The sequence below is a fragment of the Mixophyes fleayi genome, chromosome 1, assembly GCF_038048845.1.
Source record: "Mixophyes fleayi isolate aMixFle1 chromosome 1, aMixFle1.hap1, whole genome shotgun sequence".
NCBI lineage: Eukaryota > Metazoa > Chordata > Amphibia > Anura > Limnodynastidae > Mixophyes > Mixophyes fleayi.
Window position 1 is genome coordinate 50,909,798 of NC_134402.1, and position 15,717 is coordinate 50,925,514.

Genomic DNA, 15,717 nt, shown 5'->3' on the forward strand with positions numbered 1-15,717 from the left:
CAAAATTAAACATTTCGGGTCTGGACCATGGATATATAATACATTGCTTAGTGTTACCCTGACATTCTACTACAGCTCTGCTAAAGGTGAGGTAATACCTCCCCATCTTACTATAGGCAACTTTAAGACAGTGTCTTGATGGATTCTCATACAGGTCAGAAGGCTGATTCTGCAGATATTTCACTTACTGTGACATCTCTGGTCCTGCTCTGTGCATGAATTGACCAATTCACACTGTATATCTGCATAGTCTACCTTGCTAACTAGCTTGATCTTGGTTGTATGTTGGAGTTCGTTCGAGAATCACTTAAGCACTATACAAACTACTAGTTGATAGTATCTCTTGCAGTGTTGAATATGGTCATTGGCCACGACACTTGTTAAATATAATTACAGTGCAAATAAAGTCACGGTTTGACATTTATATATTTCAAACGCAGTGTATTTTGAGCTCCTTAGTATAACATGCTCTCTTCCTGCTTCACGGCAGGTTGTCTTACTTCTGTGTCTGAGACCATAGATAGTGACAGACTTTTCGGGCTTGCTCTGCAACTATGCAGATTGATGCATTCATGCATGGACAATGGCTGCCGATTGGGTTCAGCTCTGTGAGTAGAAGTACAGTTCAGAAGTTGAGTTATTAACCATTTGATGACTATAACACAGTAAGGATTATTACCGGATCGGGCAATTTGGATGAGTAGGATTTAGCTCCTTGTGTATGGCCTTATTTAGCAAAGACCGGTAGCATTGCCCCATATGTTGTCCACGTTAAGAACTGGGTCTGTGGCTAACTTGGACAAATCTTCATATTTTGCTGAGGATGAGCAGCTGAATCCTGTAGTGGCCCAAAAAGTGCAGCTGATGACCTATCCGAAGCATTCATTGTCCAATCGCAGTTTCTGTGAGTCAGTTGATTGGAAATGGTGGTTTGGGCCCACGTCCACATAAATTTATAACCAGTTTAGGTAGCCTTAGTCAAATCTACCGAACAGTCATTTTGATTGCATCATGGAAAGATATTTAGATTTTCCACTGTTCTTGATTAAAATAAGATGATCAATTAACTATTGTTTAAGTTTATTGCTTGTAATACCAATATCGACCAATAAGCCAATATCTGACAACTGAGCAGCATTATTCCCACATAGACAATGCTTTATATTGTAAGTCACTTTCACCTCATTTCTTTAGTTTAATTCTGTGTAGTAGAGTGTTGCAGACATGCTAAATATGGTACTATGCTGCTCTTCTGTGCAGGCTATTAGCAAACATAAGGGTTTGTCTCTGTTTTTATGGCTTTGTGGTAAGGAAATGTATTGGCACGTGGTGGTCTCTGAATGAGGAAAAAGAAATGAATTAAGGGGGAGGTAGGTGTGGGAATAAAAAAGAAACCGTGCTTCCCTGTATGGATTATAATGTACATGATGGGCTTGCTCTGCAGAAATTACTGTCAGAAAAAATACAAATAGATTATAGGAACGGTGCTCGTGACTGATATGCATAGGTACTCATATATACGAAATCTGTACTTATTATGTCACATATTAATAATTATTTCAATACATATAATTCCTTCCTTACAATGAAATGTATAACATAAATGCTTATATATGAGACTTGTTCGTTTTTGTGTAACGTCTCAATTAGCGTGATTTCATTCTTGCGGCCGGCTGTATATTCAGAATGTCAATTCCTGAGATGAACTTTCTTCCTTAAGTATTGTCAGGATGATGTACCGCAGAACCATAAAAAGGAACAAATAAGGATCATAGCGCAGACTGATAAAACTGCATCAATTTCATATGAAAACCATGTGTGTTTAGCATGCGACACCAGATTCACCATGTGTGATCTTCCGAAATATGCACTTACGGAAAAAGGTAAATACATAGCTTGCAATGTGTTCCTTTAGTAATCGCTTGTTTTTCCAACACAGCTTTCTTGCTTCACTTCACTGATTTGCCAATCTCCGTGCAGGCGTATGTGAACAGAAAGCGCTAATGGTGCTTCACCTTTTTTCCAAAAGGTTTTATTACAACAACAATTTAAAACAACATCGGTAGAAAAAACAAAGTAGAACAATCATCTGCACATCCTCTGTTTGGATGGCCCCTTACCCCAATATAGATGTAAAACAGTGTCTGTCAAATGTCTCAGGAGAGCTGGCTGCCTCCGTCTAAACAGACCTCAGGGAAGGGAATAATCCTAGGGGTGTGATCCAACCCAATGAGTTTCGATTAGTATAACCTTTGTCAAGGCTCCCGGAGCTATGAGCACTAACTATTTAAAAATCGATTTAGCCAATCGTTGTACGGCAATCTACTTATCATCTGTGCTTTTCTTAAAGGATCATTTATCCAACAATGATCTCTTCTAATTAAAACTTTTTCACGATATTAAACTAAATGCTTATTGCAAGCTTAACATTAGAAGCATCTTCGGACAGCTTTTATAATCCAGACAGTTTACTTACATATAAACTAATAATTGCTTACACACATCTGTTAATGATCTAATGGAAATAAACTCCACGCTATATCTATAAATCTTACAGTCTGGAGGCTAATACAGAAATCTACTAACAATTCTTCCATATAATAGTACATCTATAGGATTTTATACCCAATCTTTTCAATGTGCCCATAAAGCTCAAATGAAAGCAATTTTTCTTAAGAAATTGAAATAATTCTCTTGCACATCAGGAAAAATATGTCTGAACTTCTGAAGCTGTAATACTTATTTTCTTCCCACAGCTCCGTACCTAATATCACCTGTACTCATATCAAATTGAAATATAATATTCATTCTATGACATTCGTAAATAATACCCATTATTCACATCTTCTTATTTCATGAGTTACTGACCACAGTCCTTATAGTTTAGCATAATAACGATACAAAATCGCCTCTGAGCCCACATAATAGAAATGTACATCCTCACACTATTTTTTCTAAAAAGATGTGCTTCCATACCTATGAGGTTATTTTTAAATTGCTTCCATCCATTATATATAAAAACATATCTAACCACCTATCTGGTATAATATAACCCCACACTTTAGAGATAAAGGGGACTAGTGGAATTAATAGCATAAAATGAACATTCTACATCAGAAACCATTTAGTTTCAAAGTCATTAAGACCTTTCGGAGACAGGGTATCCAATAAGAAAATAAGTCTCATTTCAGCCTGTGCTAGTTCTATGTTGGAACTTTTTTTTCTCTAGTCACCCCCTATTTTTTTGTAAACCACAAAAAACTTATTATGTCTGTCACTATTATGATTTTTTTTAAAGTGGACTGATAGAGAATGTAATTCATACCCCTTCTTAATATTTCTGATGTGTTCACTCCATCTTTCCCTTAATTTCCTAGCGGTTCTAACAATGTACTGTTGATTGCAAATGCATTGGACCAGATATACACACTTAGTTGAATTACATGTCGTAAAGCTCCTTATATTGAATGTCTGGTTTGTAGATGGGGATTTCCTTCGGGGTGTTCCTACATACTATGCAAGAGCCACATCTAAAAAAAACCTTTTGTCTTATTATTATCTTACTAGATGGGTTCTCAAGGTTGGTGCCTTCCTATAAATAAATCTTTGTTTCTCCGGGATATGTTGCTGTAATAGCAAATCTCTCCCCAGACTGGACCAGTGCTGTTTAATAATTTTCTCTACATTTTGATAATACGTATTATATTGCGTAATAAAAGGGATCCCTACCTTATTTTTAAAATCCTTCTATTTACTTTCTCCACTCTTAGGGACAAGGAGGGATCTCTGTTTAAGCCATTTATGTTTAAGAAATGACTGTGTTTAGTAGATTCGTACACAGGGGCATGTTCAGTGATGTCACAGCAGATTAACTGACGGCAATTTCAGCCTTTGGATTTGTTGGATCTCATCAGGACACTATCCTAAAGGTGTGGAATGTGGATTCGGCTGTCTGTAATTCAGTGAGGAGGCACTAGTCTGCTTTTATTTGAAAATTATGTTCAGTAAATAAATTAGGACATAGAGCTAAAAGCAGGGATTTGCTTTAAAGATGTGTATAGAGGTGCTGGTATGTGGAATTCTGCACAGTCTCCTGTTAACAGTTTTTTTTAAATATATGGTGTGTGTGTATTCGATTTATATGTACCTGTGCAGTACACAATCAATTATTTGTTAGCTCACAGTGTGAGACTTACTTTATCCTCTTTCAGCTTTTCTATCATTGAGCTGGTAGTCAGGAGCCTTTGTTTGTCTCTGGAAAACATAACGTGACGTCATTGGATAAAAAGCGCATAGAAACTGGGAATTAAGTAAATATTGAGATTTGATTCCTTTCCAGGGATGAAACATCAGCATGCATTGTGGTTAAACAACAAACCATATATTGGATGCATGATGAGGGAAAATACATTTTTTTTTTTCTTACACACTCACAATAGAATGTCTTTATAATTTTGTTTGTCTTATTTATTGGTCCAGTCTATATTAGTGGAGCAGTTTGAGACAAGTGTCCAGTGTAATGTTACATGCTCTTGTTTTAGAACACATTTTGCTGATGCTGGTGCTGCCATTTCTGAAAGGTGGTTTGTCCAAAATAACTCAAGCAAACTATATATCATTTTTTACATAAAGGTTTGGCAATTTGAGATTTTGGTGGATAATATAAGTCCACACTAGCAGCCAGTATGGCCGTTCTTATTTTAATTGAAGCTCTAGCCTAAAGGTACACACTACAGAAATTTCCACCAACTTTTTATGATGGGCGATTTTACATGCGATCGATGGTCCGATCGCTCGGTCCATGGACTGCATACACACTAGCCTTGTTTAGGACGATAAAGGGAAGAGCGGACGTCCCTTTAGCGACTTTTTACAGCCATGTTATCGTGAGCAATGACTGTAATTTCGTACTCACTTGTGGATCGGTCGGAAGTTTATACACACTACACAGCAGAAACGAGATTGGAATGAAAATATTAAACGGTACGACCAACCAAATGAGGCGATAATCGTCCATTTGGGCAGACTTTCGACCATCGTGTCACTACACACACTGACCTGACTTTTGAACGAGCGGTCGTTTGTCGGCTGATTGAGTCGATTATTGGACGAAAACCGTGTAGTGTGTACCTAGCTTAAAAAGGAGTGCCTTTTTATTTTTTATTTTTAAATAAAGACCAATTAATATCTATAAATATATGCAAATGTTAGTTTATTAAAACCTAGACATTTGATATTTTTACCTACTCATGAATTGTAAGTAGCCCTTCACTGTTAGTCTATTAAATGTTTGCAGCAGATAACATAAGCTATGTTCCAATATTCCCCCCCCCCCCCCTGGTGAAACCAATGCAACATTGTTAATTGAGATGCAATAGACATCTAATCATGCAGGTGGTAATTACGCTATAACAAAAAAAGCTATACTTTTAAATGCTATGCTGTGTCCTGTTATAAATGTATTTAGAAACAAACAGAGTTGATTTTTTTCTCTTGTTATTGGTTCATGAGCAGCTAGGTTTGACCTTTTTTGTATTTCTCTTGTTCCATTCACTAGCTTTGCCTGGGTCACTCCGCTTAATCAATAGACACTGATAGTCAGTGACACCATTTCCTTGGTTCACATTTCACTCTGCTATAAACTAAAGTAACTAAGAGGGAGGGGTAAGCACATTTAGCACTTTTAAGGGGAATTAAATTAGCTGCAATGTTCCTGAGAAAATCTTGGCTGTATTGTGCCCATAGTGGTGCAAACAAAAATCAGAGGATATTTCACTAAAAATACATTTCTGATGCCGTTACCGGGACACTTTGCACATATTTTTTGCTAATTTAATCAGATAAAGGCTATATAAAAATATATTTGCCTCTGCAGAGCTGACTCCACAGTTAGTTGAACTGACAGGCTAGCCAAGTTAGCTTTGGTGTGTCATGTGAGATGCAGAGTTGGTCATTCTCCAAATACTGCTCATGCTTCTGAGTCTGGAGGAAGCACAGGTTGGTGTCTTGGCAGGTACATTTTCTGGAAGGAATTTGCCATGGCTTGGTAATGATGACTGTCAGAGTGAGACCTAATATATCTCTTGTAGTGTGTAAGGGAGATGTGGCAAGTTCTAGTAATATAGCTTGTGTAAAGAGGTTTTGATGCTAGGCTGCTATGCTTATGATCTCAACCCCCAGGTGACTGCGATAGCTAATTGACAGAAGGATGTGGCTGGAGTGGATTACTTCAAGCAATTGGTTATTAAGGGACGGCTTAGATAGAAATCGGGGAAATTTGCAACAGATTGGAAGTGTAAAATGGCAGCAATAAATACAATCAGCGAAGAATTATGGTATTCTGCACAATACCTTACATCTGTATAAACTAGATTTTACCCCTAATAATTTATTTTCAATTTAAAGGACCTATGCCCACACCAACAGACATCTTAAGCTGTATTAAAGAAGTTCTCATATTTTGTAACATCTCTCCTTTAAATGACCAACTTACCACAGTAATAGGTAATTAGGGACCTATTGGCGCCTTTCAATTTTATTACTCGTTTCTCCCACACATTCTTTCTATCCTTCTTTTTTCACATTTGCTTTTACAGTCTTGTTGGCAAAAGCTTTTGGTGCGTGAAATATTCTTCATGTATCCTTGTCAGGGATAAGCCCCTCTGGCTTTTCCCTGATTTGATATTTTATCCTATATTCACAAAGTCAGACATTATATCACCTCTATTTTGTCAAGAAAACCTTAACTACCTCTACAAGTCACAAACCACTCTTTGCGCACTTGTGACTTGGAAGTGTTTACATTATGGGGTTTCACACGATCTCAGCACTCGATCATCTTCTCATCTATCGCACAGGTTACAGATTCGCTGAATCCCCCCAAACCGCTCTCACGCAACCACACCCACTTTGGTCTTGCCACCACCTATTGAATAATGGCAATAGGACCCCACTATCCTGTCCCACACTGGCACGCAGTGAGCACTCCTTGTTACACACAGTTAGCAAGGCACACACCAGCAATCAAAGGGTTAACTCTTAACCCCTCAAGGCTCTGACACAAATGTACTGGCAGGCCCACACTAGGCTTGGTATACAAATGTATTCACAATTCACACCTAATCACTGAAAGGTTTTAGCATGGGCAAGCAATCTTATATCTTCTACACAGGCAATTAATTAGTTTAGAGCAATAAGGACATGAACTATTAAATTTTAGATTTAATATGCAAAAAGTACAATGCTTACAAATTATTAAGATGAAATGACATGCATAACAAGCAATACAGTTTAAAATAAAGGAATTAAATTTAGATTATAATTTGTTGGCACTGGTCTTTACACCTTTCCCCACCTCCAGTGGGGTTGTGGTCTAATCACCATTTACATGTTGCCTTACTTACTACCCAATTCTACTATGTGTCCTAACTTTTCTGTGGAGTGTCACAGAGGCCCAATTATTATTAATAGATCCCCTATGAATTTACCCATCTATTGATACTAAACAGGCCTAGGTACAAGGTATCAGTTGAGCTTATACTCATTTCCTCAACTTCTCTGTGTAGCAGAATTCTTAATTTGACATATGAGGTGCCCTTCATCATGCTATCGAGGAATATGTGATTGATCACTACTTTTATTTATTTTAAGTGGCATATTTGAAACTGAATTATTTTTGTCTATATAAAATATAACCAAGTCAGCACATGGTCTCCCTGAGCCAGACAACATACTGAGTGGTTCCTAAAAGTCTATTCAGGTGTCAAAACTCCATCCTAGACCAGGATATAGCTCACCGCAGGGGCCTTTGAAGCTACTACAGGTGACACTGCTATCTTCTAACACTGGGATGTGCAAAGCCACCGAATAAACACACAACAGACTTCCTGACTTCACATTTTATACTTTAGTAGCTCAATTTGTCAATGGATTCATTTGATATACCATATTTACACTGCAGTTATGATATAGGCCTTGTCCCCCACAATTATGTGATGGGTTAACCCTTCACGACAATCCTCATAAATTCACTCTCTCAGAATGCAAGAAAGGAACCAGAGGACTGATCTTCATCAGCCCACAGGGGAAAAATAAGGACCAATATATTTATACAGTAATCCTCGTATACATTATTATATAAACAACTTTGTTTCTTGTCTAAACCTTAAAATAAGACGTTTTGTTTGAAAATACAAACCTCAACACACCCAAAAAGTAATGTGTCTGTATTTCTGTATTGGAGGTGCAGGCGTTCTGGTATGAAAGTCTCCAGCTATACTACATCTGCATCCATTTTTCTTTTTTGGGTATTTAGTTTTTAAGTTGTTTCAGTCTGTGATTACAGGTATTATAACTTGGTTATTTAAAAGGTTAATTTGAGACAGAGACAATGATCGCCAGTTGTTGTGACAGCAGTCATCTTGTAATTGAAAAGTTATCTGGTTTTGTCCTGTTTTCTGCAGGAAATCAAGAGAATATTTTATGTTTCACTGCTAAAATGGCAAATTTTCACTTTGGAAATGGTTAGATCACAAAAAAAAAATGCTTTTAAAAGAAATGCATCAAGGAAAAGAAGTCATAGCTGTTCTTCAAAGCCATGCAACATTTAAGATCGCTGATATTCATGTCACCTGCACCGTTTAACTCTTGGATAGAAAATATAATTACAGTGAAGTTGCATGTTTTTTGTGTGTGCATGTCAGATGTGTTTTTATTATGATTCCTAAATAAAAAGGTGTCATTTTATGTACAGGCACAAAAACAAATAAGCTCTATGAAAAAAATGTAGGTGTCTTAAAATTAAGGGTGTGCACCGGACACTTTAGTGTTTTTTGTCTTTTGGGTTCTGATTAGCTTGAGGTTTTGGGTTCTGATTTGTTTTGCCAAAACACCTGACGAAAGGATTTGGTTCTGATTTCGGGTTTTGGGTTCTGATTTATATTTAAAAAGGCATAAAAAGCACTAAAATACATTTTTTTTTTTTGTTTTTTTTCCACTCCTACGCTATTATTAACCTCAATAACATTCAATAACAATCATTTACACTAATATCCAGTCTATTCTGAACACCTCACACCTCACAATATTGTTTTTAGTCCAAAACGTTGCACCGAGGTAGCTTTCTGGACTGCGTAGTGGAGTGGGCCTGGTACCCAATTTGGTACCCGGGCCACAATACCTCCTCCAACCATGGTACAGAGCATTCATCATTAAGATCCCATCAGGTATGTCAAAGACAGACAGGGTCGAAGTGTTATTTTTGTTGACTTTGGGAACCAAAAAACTGTCCCTGTTGCAAATCTTCGTGCAACGAAGAGTGACTTTTTCATTTAAAGGCTCAAGCTTTCAAGTGTAGTGTTTATAAGTTATATTATACTTTTGGTTTAATTTGTTTTGATTTTGTTTTACTTTGTGCTCATGGCAAACGACTGTTGAACGGTCACATAATGCCAAAAAAAGAGTTGCAAGATGGAATTGTCCTTGGGCCCTCCCACCCACCCTGATGATGTTGAAATAGGACATGCACACTTTAACAAACCAATCATTTCAGCGACAGGGCCTACCAAACAACTGTGGCTGAAATGATTGGTTTGTTTGGGCCCCCACACCAAAAAAGCTATTCATCTCTCCCTGTACAAACTAAACTGGCTCTACTGAGGCAAGATGTCGTCCTCATCCTCTGATTCCTCTCCCCCTTCAGTGTGTACTTCCTCATCCTCACACATTATCAATTCGTCCCCGCTGGACTCCACAACCACACTGGAGTACACACTGGAGGGGGGACAACTCAGGTAAAATAGAGCCAGTTTGTACAGGGGCTTCCAAACTGCCTTTTTTTCCTGCCAGTAACAATATGGACAATATGGACTGTCTGACATGTCTACTTGGATGGTGTCAGCAAAGTAATCCTCCACCATTTTTTCTAATGTGACAGCATCCAATGCAGCGACAGTAGACATGTCTGCAATGGTTGGCAGGTCCTTCAGTCCGGACCAGATGTTGTCTGCATCCCCGCTTGCGGGTCTTTGAGGTCTTTGAGTTTTTTCCTCGCTGCCACAGGTGTGGAAGAATATGAAGGTGGAGCTGTTGGCATGTCACGGTCCTCTTCAGAGGACAATTTCCTGACCAGCAGGTCTTTGCACCTCTGTAGACTTGTGTCCGCCGGAAACAGGGACACAACATACGCTTTAAACCGAGGATCGAGCACGGTGGCCAGAATGTATTCCTCTGACTTTAAAAGAGTGACCACCCTCGGATCCTGGCAAAGCGTACGAAGGGCTTCATCCACAAGAGCTACATGCTTGGTGGAATCGCAATGATTTACCAGCTCCTCCCTCACTTTCTCCAGCTGCTTCTGCAACAGCCTGATCAGGGGAATGACCTGACTCAAGCTGGCAGTGTCGGAACTGACTTCTCGTGTGGCAAGTTCAAACGGCTGCAGAACCTTGCACAACACGGAAATCAGTCTCCACTGCGCTTGACTCAGGCGCATCCCCACTCCTTTGCCTATGTCGTAGGTGGCTGTGTAGGCTTGAATGGCCTTTTGCTGCTCCTCCATCCTCTGCAGCATATAGAGGGGGGAGTTCCAGAGCGTCACAATCTCTTGTTTGAGGTGATGGCAGGGCAGGTTCAGACTTTTTTGATGTTGCTCGAGTCTGCGGTAGGCACTGGCAGAATGCCGAAAGTGTCCAGCAATTTTGCGGCCCACAGCAAGCATCTCCTGCACACCCATGTCACTCTTGAGGTAATGCTGCACCACCAAATTAACGGTGTGGGCAAAACATGGGACGTGCTGGAAATTGCCCATATGTAATGCCCGCACAATGTTACTGGCGTTGTCTGACACCACAAATCCCCTGGAGAATCTAAGTGGGGTAAGCCACTCCGAGATTATTTCCCTCAGTTTTTCTAAGAGGTTGTCAGCGTTGTGCCTCTTACTAAAACCTGTGATACACATCGTTGCCTGCCTTGGCACGAGCAGCCGTTGTGGAGATGCTGCTACTGATGCAGCTGCTGCTGTTGCTGCGGAAGGCGATGCATCTACCCAGTGGGCTGTAACAGTCATATAGTCCTTAGTTTGCCCTGAACCACTTGTCCACATGTCTGTGGTTAAGTGGACAGTGGGTACAACCGCATTTTTCAGAGCACTGAGGACACTTGTTCTTACTTCTCTGTACATCTTTGGTATCGCCTGCCTAGTGAAGTGGAATCTCGACGGGATTTGGTACCGGGGACACAATACCTCCATCAACCCTCTAAATCCCACTCCACTGATGGCGGACACCGGACGCACATCTAACACCAACATTGCTGTTATTGACGCAGTTATCCGCTTTGCCATAGGATGACTAGTGCTCATGGCAAATGACTGTTGGACGGTCAGTTGTTTGGTGAAAGACGTAGCGGTCTTACGACTTCCCCTCTGGGAAGATGACCGACTACCAGCAGCAGTGGCAGTAGTAGGCTTATCGCTGCAGGATTCCTCGGATGATTCCCGTATTGAAGAGGACTCTGTCTGGCTGGTGACATGGCCTGCAGGATGATGGAGATCGTGGAGGAAGTTGACGAGGAGGGTGTTGGTGGTATGTATCCAATAGGACCAAGGGATTTAGGTGTCCCTGGACTGCTGACGGTCCTAGCCACAGGTCCTGAACTAAGCACTGAATTATGAAGGTTCTTCAGGTGACGTATAAGTGAGAATGTCCCTAGGTGGCCAAGATCCTTACCCCTGCTTATTTGAGCTTTACATAAGCTACATATGGCCATACATTTGTTGTCCGGATTCGGATAAAAATAACTCCAGACAGAAGAGGTGGATTTTTTGGTCTTCTGACCAGGCATGACTATGGGCTTTTTCAACCCATGGACAACAACTGTTTCCCCCCCTGGTGGCTCATTTATGATAACCACATCAGCATCCTCCTCGTCAAGTTCCTCCTCAGCGCCAGCTACATCAATATCCTCCTCCCGGTGTACAACATTCACACCTTCATTAGCCAAATTTGTAACTGGACTGTGGGTGATCCTTCCAGCATATGCAGAGGGCGTGCTGCAAATGGTGGAAGGAGCCACCTCTTCCCCTACAGAGATGGGAAGGTCAGGCTTCGCAACCACCAACACCCTTGGACTTGCCTTGGGGATTTGTGATGTCATCTGTTTAGAAGGCAGAGTTGTTTGCTGTGTTATTGATGACAGCTTAAGTCTCTCAAATTTTTTAGAGGGGGGGGGGAGGAGGAGAAGTGCTTAGATCTTTGGGTGAAGCTTAACCACTAGTCCTGAACACGGGCCAGGGCCTAAGCCGTTCCTTGCCACTACGTGTCGCAAATGGCATATTGGCAAGTTTTCGTTTCTCCTCAGATGGTTTTAATTTTCTTTTTTTGGTAATTTTAGTCAACTTTGGGTTTTTGGATTTTACATGCCCTGTACTAGGAGATTGGGCATCGGCCTTGGCAGACGACGTTGATGGCATTTCATCATCTATGTCATGACTAGTGGTAGCAGCTTCAGCATTAGGAGGAAGTAGGTCTTGCTCTTTCCTTACTTTATCCTCCAAATTTTTGTACTCCATTATATGCAGCACTAATGAGTGTACCCCTAAACCACACACACTTTGGAAATGCTTAAAAATTGAACTTAGTAAATGTAATATAGATTGCAGTACCTATTCTCTTGCACTGCTTAAAAATTGAACGTATTAAATGTAATATAGATTGCAGTACCTATTCTCTGGAACTGCTTAAAGAATGAATGTAGTAAATGTAATATAGATTGCAGTTCCTATTCTCTGGAACTGCTTAAAGAATGAATGTAGTAAATGTAATATAGATTGCAGTACCTATTCTCTGGAACTGCTTAAAGAATAATCGTAGTAAATGTAATATAGTTTGCAGTTCCAATTTTTGGTCTGCAGAAACAGTGAATGTAGGTATTGCAGTACTAATATTTCAGGACTGCAATAATATATTGCTCTAGAATTTTTTTGTACTTTTTAAATTATTTTTTAATATTTTTTTTTACTTTTTTTTAACTTTTTTTTATTTATTTTTTTTAATTTTTTTTGGAAGTTTTTAATAATTAGACAATTACTATGGAGTTAGCACAAAAACGCACAGGACTAAAGCACCACTGGACTCAGCAGGACAGACACTGGCCAAAGCACCACTGGACTCAGCAAGGACAGAGCACTGGACACAAGCATAAAGCACCACTGGACTCAGCAAGGACAGAGCACTGGAGTACCACTACCCTACAACCTCCCTCTACCCTGATCACAGCCCAAATGAAAATGGCGGCCGCTAGCGGGGAATTTATGCAATCAGAGTCTCGCGAGATCCGAAGCGAGACTTGGACGTCAGAGCCTCAGTTTCATTTTTTTTTGCGCCGGAAATACCCGAACAGTGCTCGGATCCCGTCTGATCCGCGCTGTTCAGGTGGGCTCGGATTAGCGGAATCCGAGCCCGCTCATCCTTACTTAAAATGTGGTCAACCAGTTTTGCTCTTTGGAGGGAGGTTAACATTTTTATTAGGCTTTTCTGGTATGGTAATATCGTCATCAGCTATTTATATAGTGGCACTAATTCCGCAGCGCTGTACAGAGAACTCACTCACATCAGTCCCTGCCCCATTGGAGCTTACAGTCTAAATTCCCTAACATACACACGCACAAACCGAGATAGGCTAAGGTGAATTTGATAGTAGCCAATTTACCTACTAAATAAAATAAGAGCACATATCACTTAAACCAAATAAAAGTACCAGCATAAATATATTAAAATTTAAAAAAAAACATTTTATTAAAAACATATACTGGACAAACTACATAGATAACTAGTTATCTACTATATAAATGCCTAGTGGCGTGTGTGGGGGAAAAAAAAACCAAGCTGCAGCGCCACCTGCTGGGCAGAGTTATACACTGACCTATATATTTCTTGAAGGAGAAGTGACAGTTGGGAGTGGTTGGTGGTTGCCGGGGGTGACAGTGGGGAGTTTTTAACACCTTAAGCAGCTTGATGAAGGATGTGGCGATGAAGATGAAGGATGAGGTGATGGAGAAAAATGATGAGGTGGTGACATGTGGACAAAACCACGTTAAAAAAGGGCGCTTGCGTCGGGAAGTAACGCTCTTCCCCTGAGGAGGCCTGGGCTAGGCCCAAATGCATGACAAGAACCTTTTTAACACCTTAAGTAGCTTGATTTGACTAGAATGCATGAGTATCATGCACGGGTTAACTTGTACAAGATAACCACTTACACGTTTCTCCACAAGTGTTGTGGTTTCATCACATCATTCATTCTCTGATGAAACCACAAAACCTGTGGAGAAACGTGTAAGTCGTTATCTTGTTCGCAAGTGGAAAATGACCAACTAAAGAATCCATGTTACAAGGAAACTGTGGGTGAATTTATACTAAACAGAAAAGTGTGGATCCAATACATTAGAACTATCAGAACGAGTCTGTGGCGGGGTAAAGAGATTGCTGGGTAACTGGCTTTGTTATTTGCAGTGTGTGAAGGGGGACTTTTGATCAGGCTGAAGTCTGCAGGATGAGAGACCGCTAACACAGACTGTATGTGTCCCATCTAAAGACTGCTTCCATTAAAACAGACTCTGGGACTATATGTTCCACTAATGCTCTAGCTCCCTCAATATAACGGAGTTGATCTTTGTGGTGGATCCTAATATTAATATTTTCTTTACCTTTTTAAGACTTTACTTGAACATTATTGGAGTCCAGATTGAGGAAACATTTACAGATGGATTGTCCAGTATATATTTTTAATAAAATATTTTTTTAATTTTAATATATTTATGGTAGTATTTTTATTTGGTTTAAGTGATATGCAAACGTTTATTTTGTTTTCTTCTTTACTACTAAGGGAATTGATGCACAGTTATCCCAAAGAGAAGAGCAGCAATTACTGTTACCAAAATCTGTTAACCTGTCGCTTTATAGAAGGTTATTTATTGTATTTCATATCATCACTTATGTAAGGGTTTTGATTATTATATATATATATGTATATATATATATATATATATATATATATATATATATATATATATATATATATATATTAGTGTGAATGTGTTTGTGAGTCTGTGTAAACGTGTGTGGGTGTATATGTATCTATATGTGTGTATACATATATGTGTATATATATATATATATATGTGTGTGTGTGTGTATACATATGCATCTATATATGTGTGTGGGTATACATATGCATCTATATATGTGTGTGAGTATATGTATATGTGTGTATATATATATATATATATATATATATATATATATATATATATATATATATATATATATATATATGTGTGTGTGTGTGTATTCATATACCCAGAGGAAACCCGCACAAGCTTGATAAAAACTCCACACAGATAAGGCCATGGTTTAGAATCGAACTCATGACCCCAGTGCTGCGAGGTAGAAGTGCTAACCACTAAGCCACCGTGCAGCCCGTATGTGAGGAGTTATGCATTTTCCACGTGCTAGTTTTGTAATAAATACACTGAGCTGTGTTCAAACATGTTATGCAATAGCTGGGCAAAATATTATTTGGTAGACAACGGAAAATACTGCTTAGGGTTTTGTGGATTCACATTTTCCACAGTTCTGGAACAAATACTGCTTGCTCCTGTATTCTACATCATTTTGTCCGCCCTATGGAGAAAGCGCCCACTTTACACACTATTGTTCGTGG

The 15,717-nt window shown here is 39.4% G+C and overlaps 1 protein-coding gene across 2 annotated transcripts in view; it reads left to right on the forward strand.

The window, feature by feature from the left end:
- RBPJ (recombination signal binding protein for immunoglobulin kappa J region) overlaps positions 1-15,717 on the forward strand; it is a 70,240-nt gene that overhangs the window by 19,632 nt on the left and 34,891 nt on the right. The window lies entirely within an intron of this gene.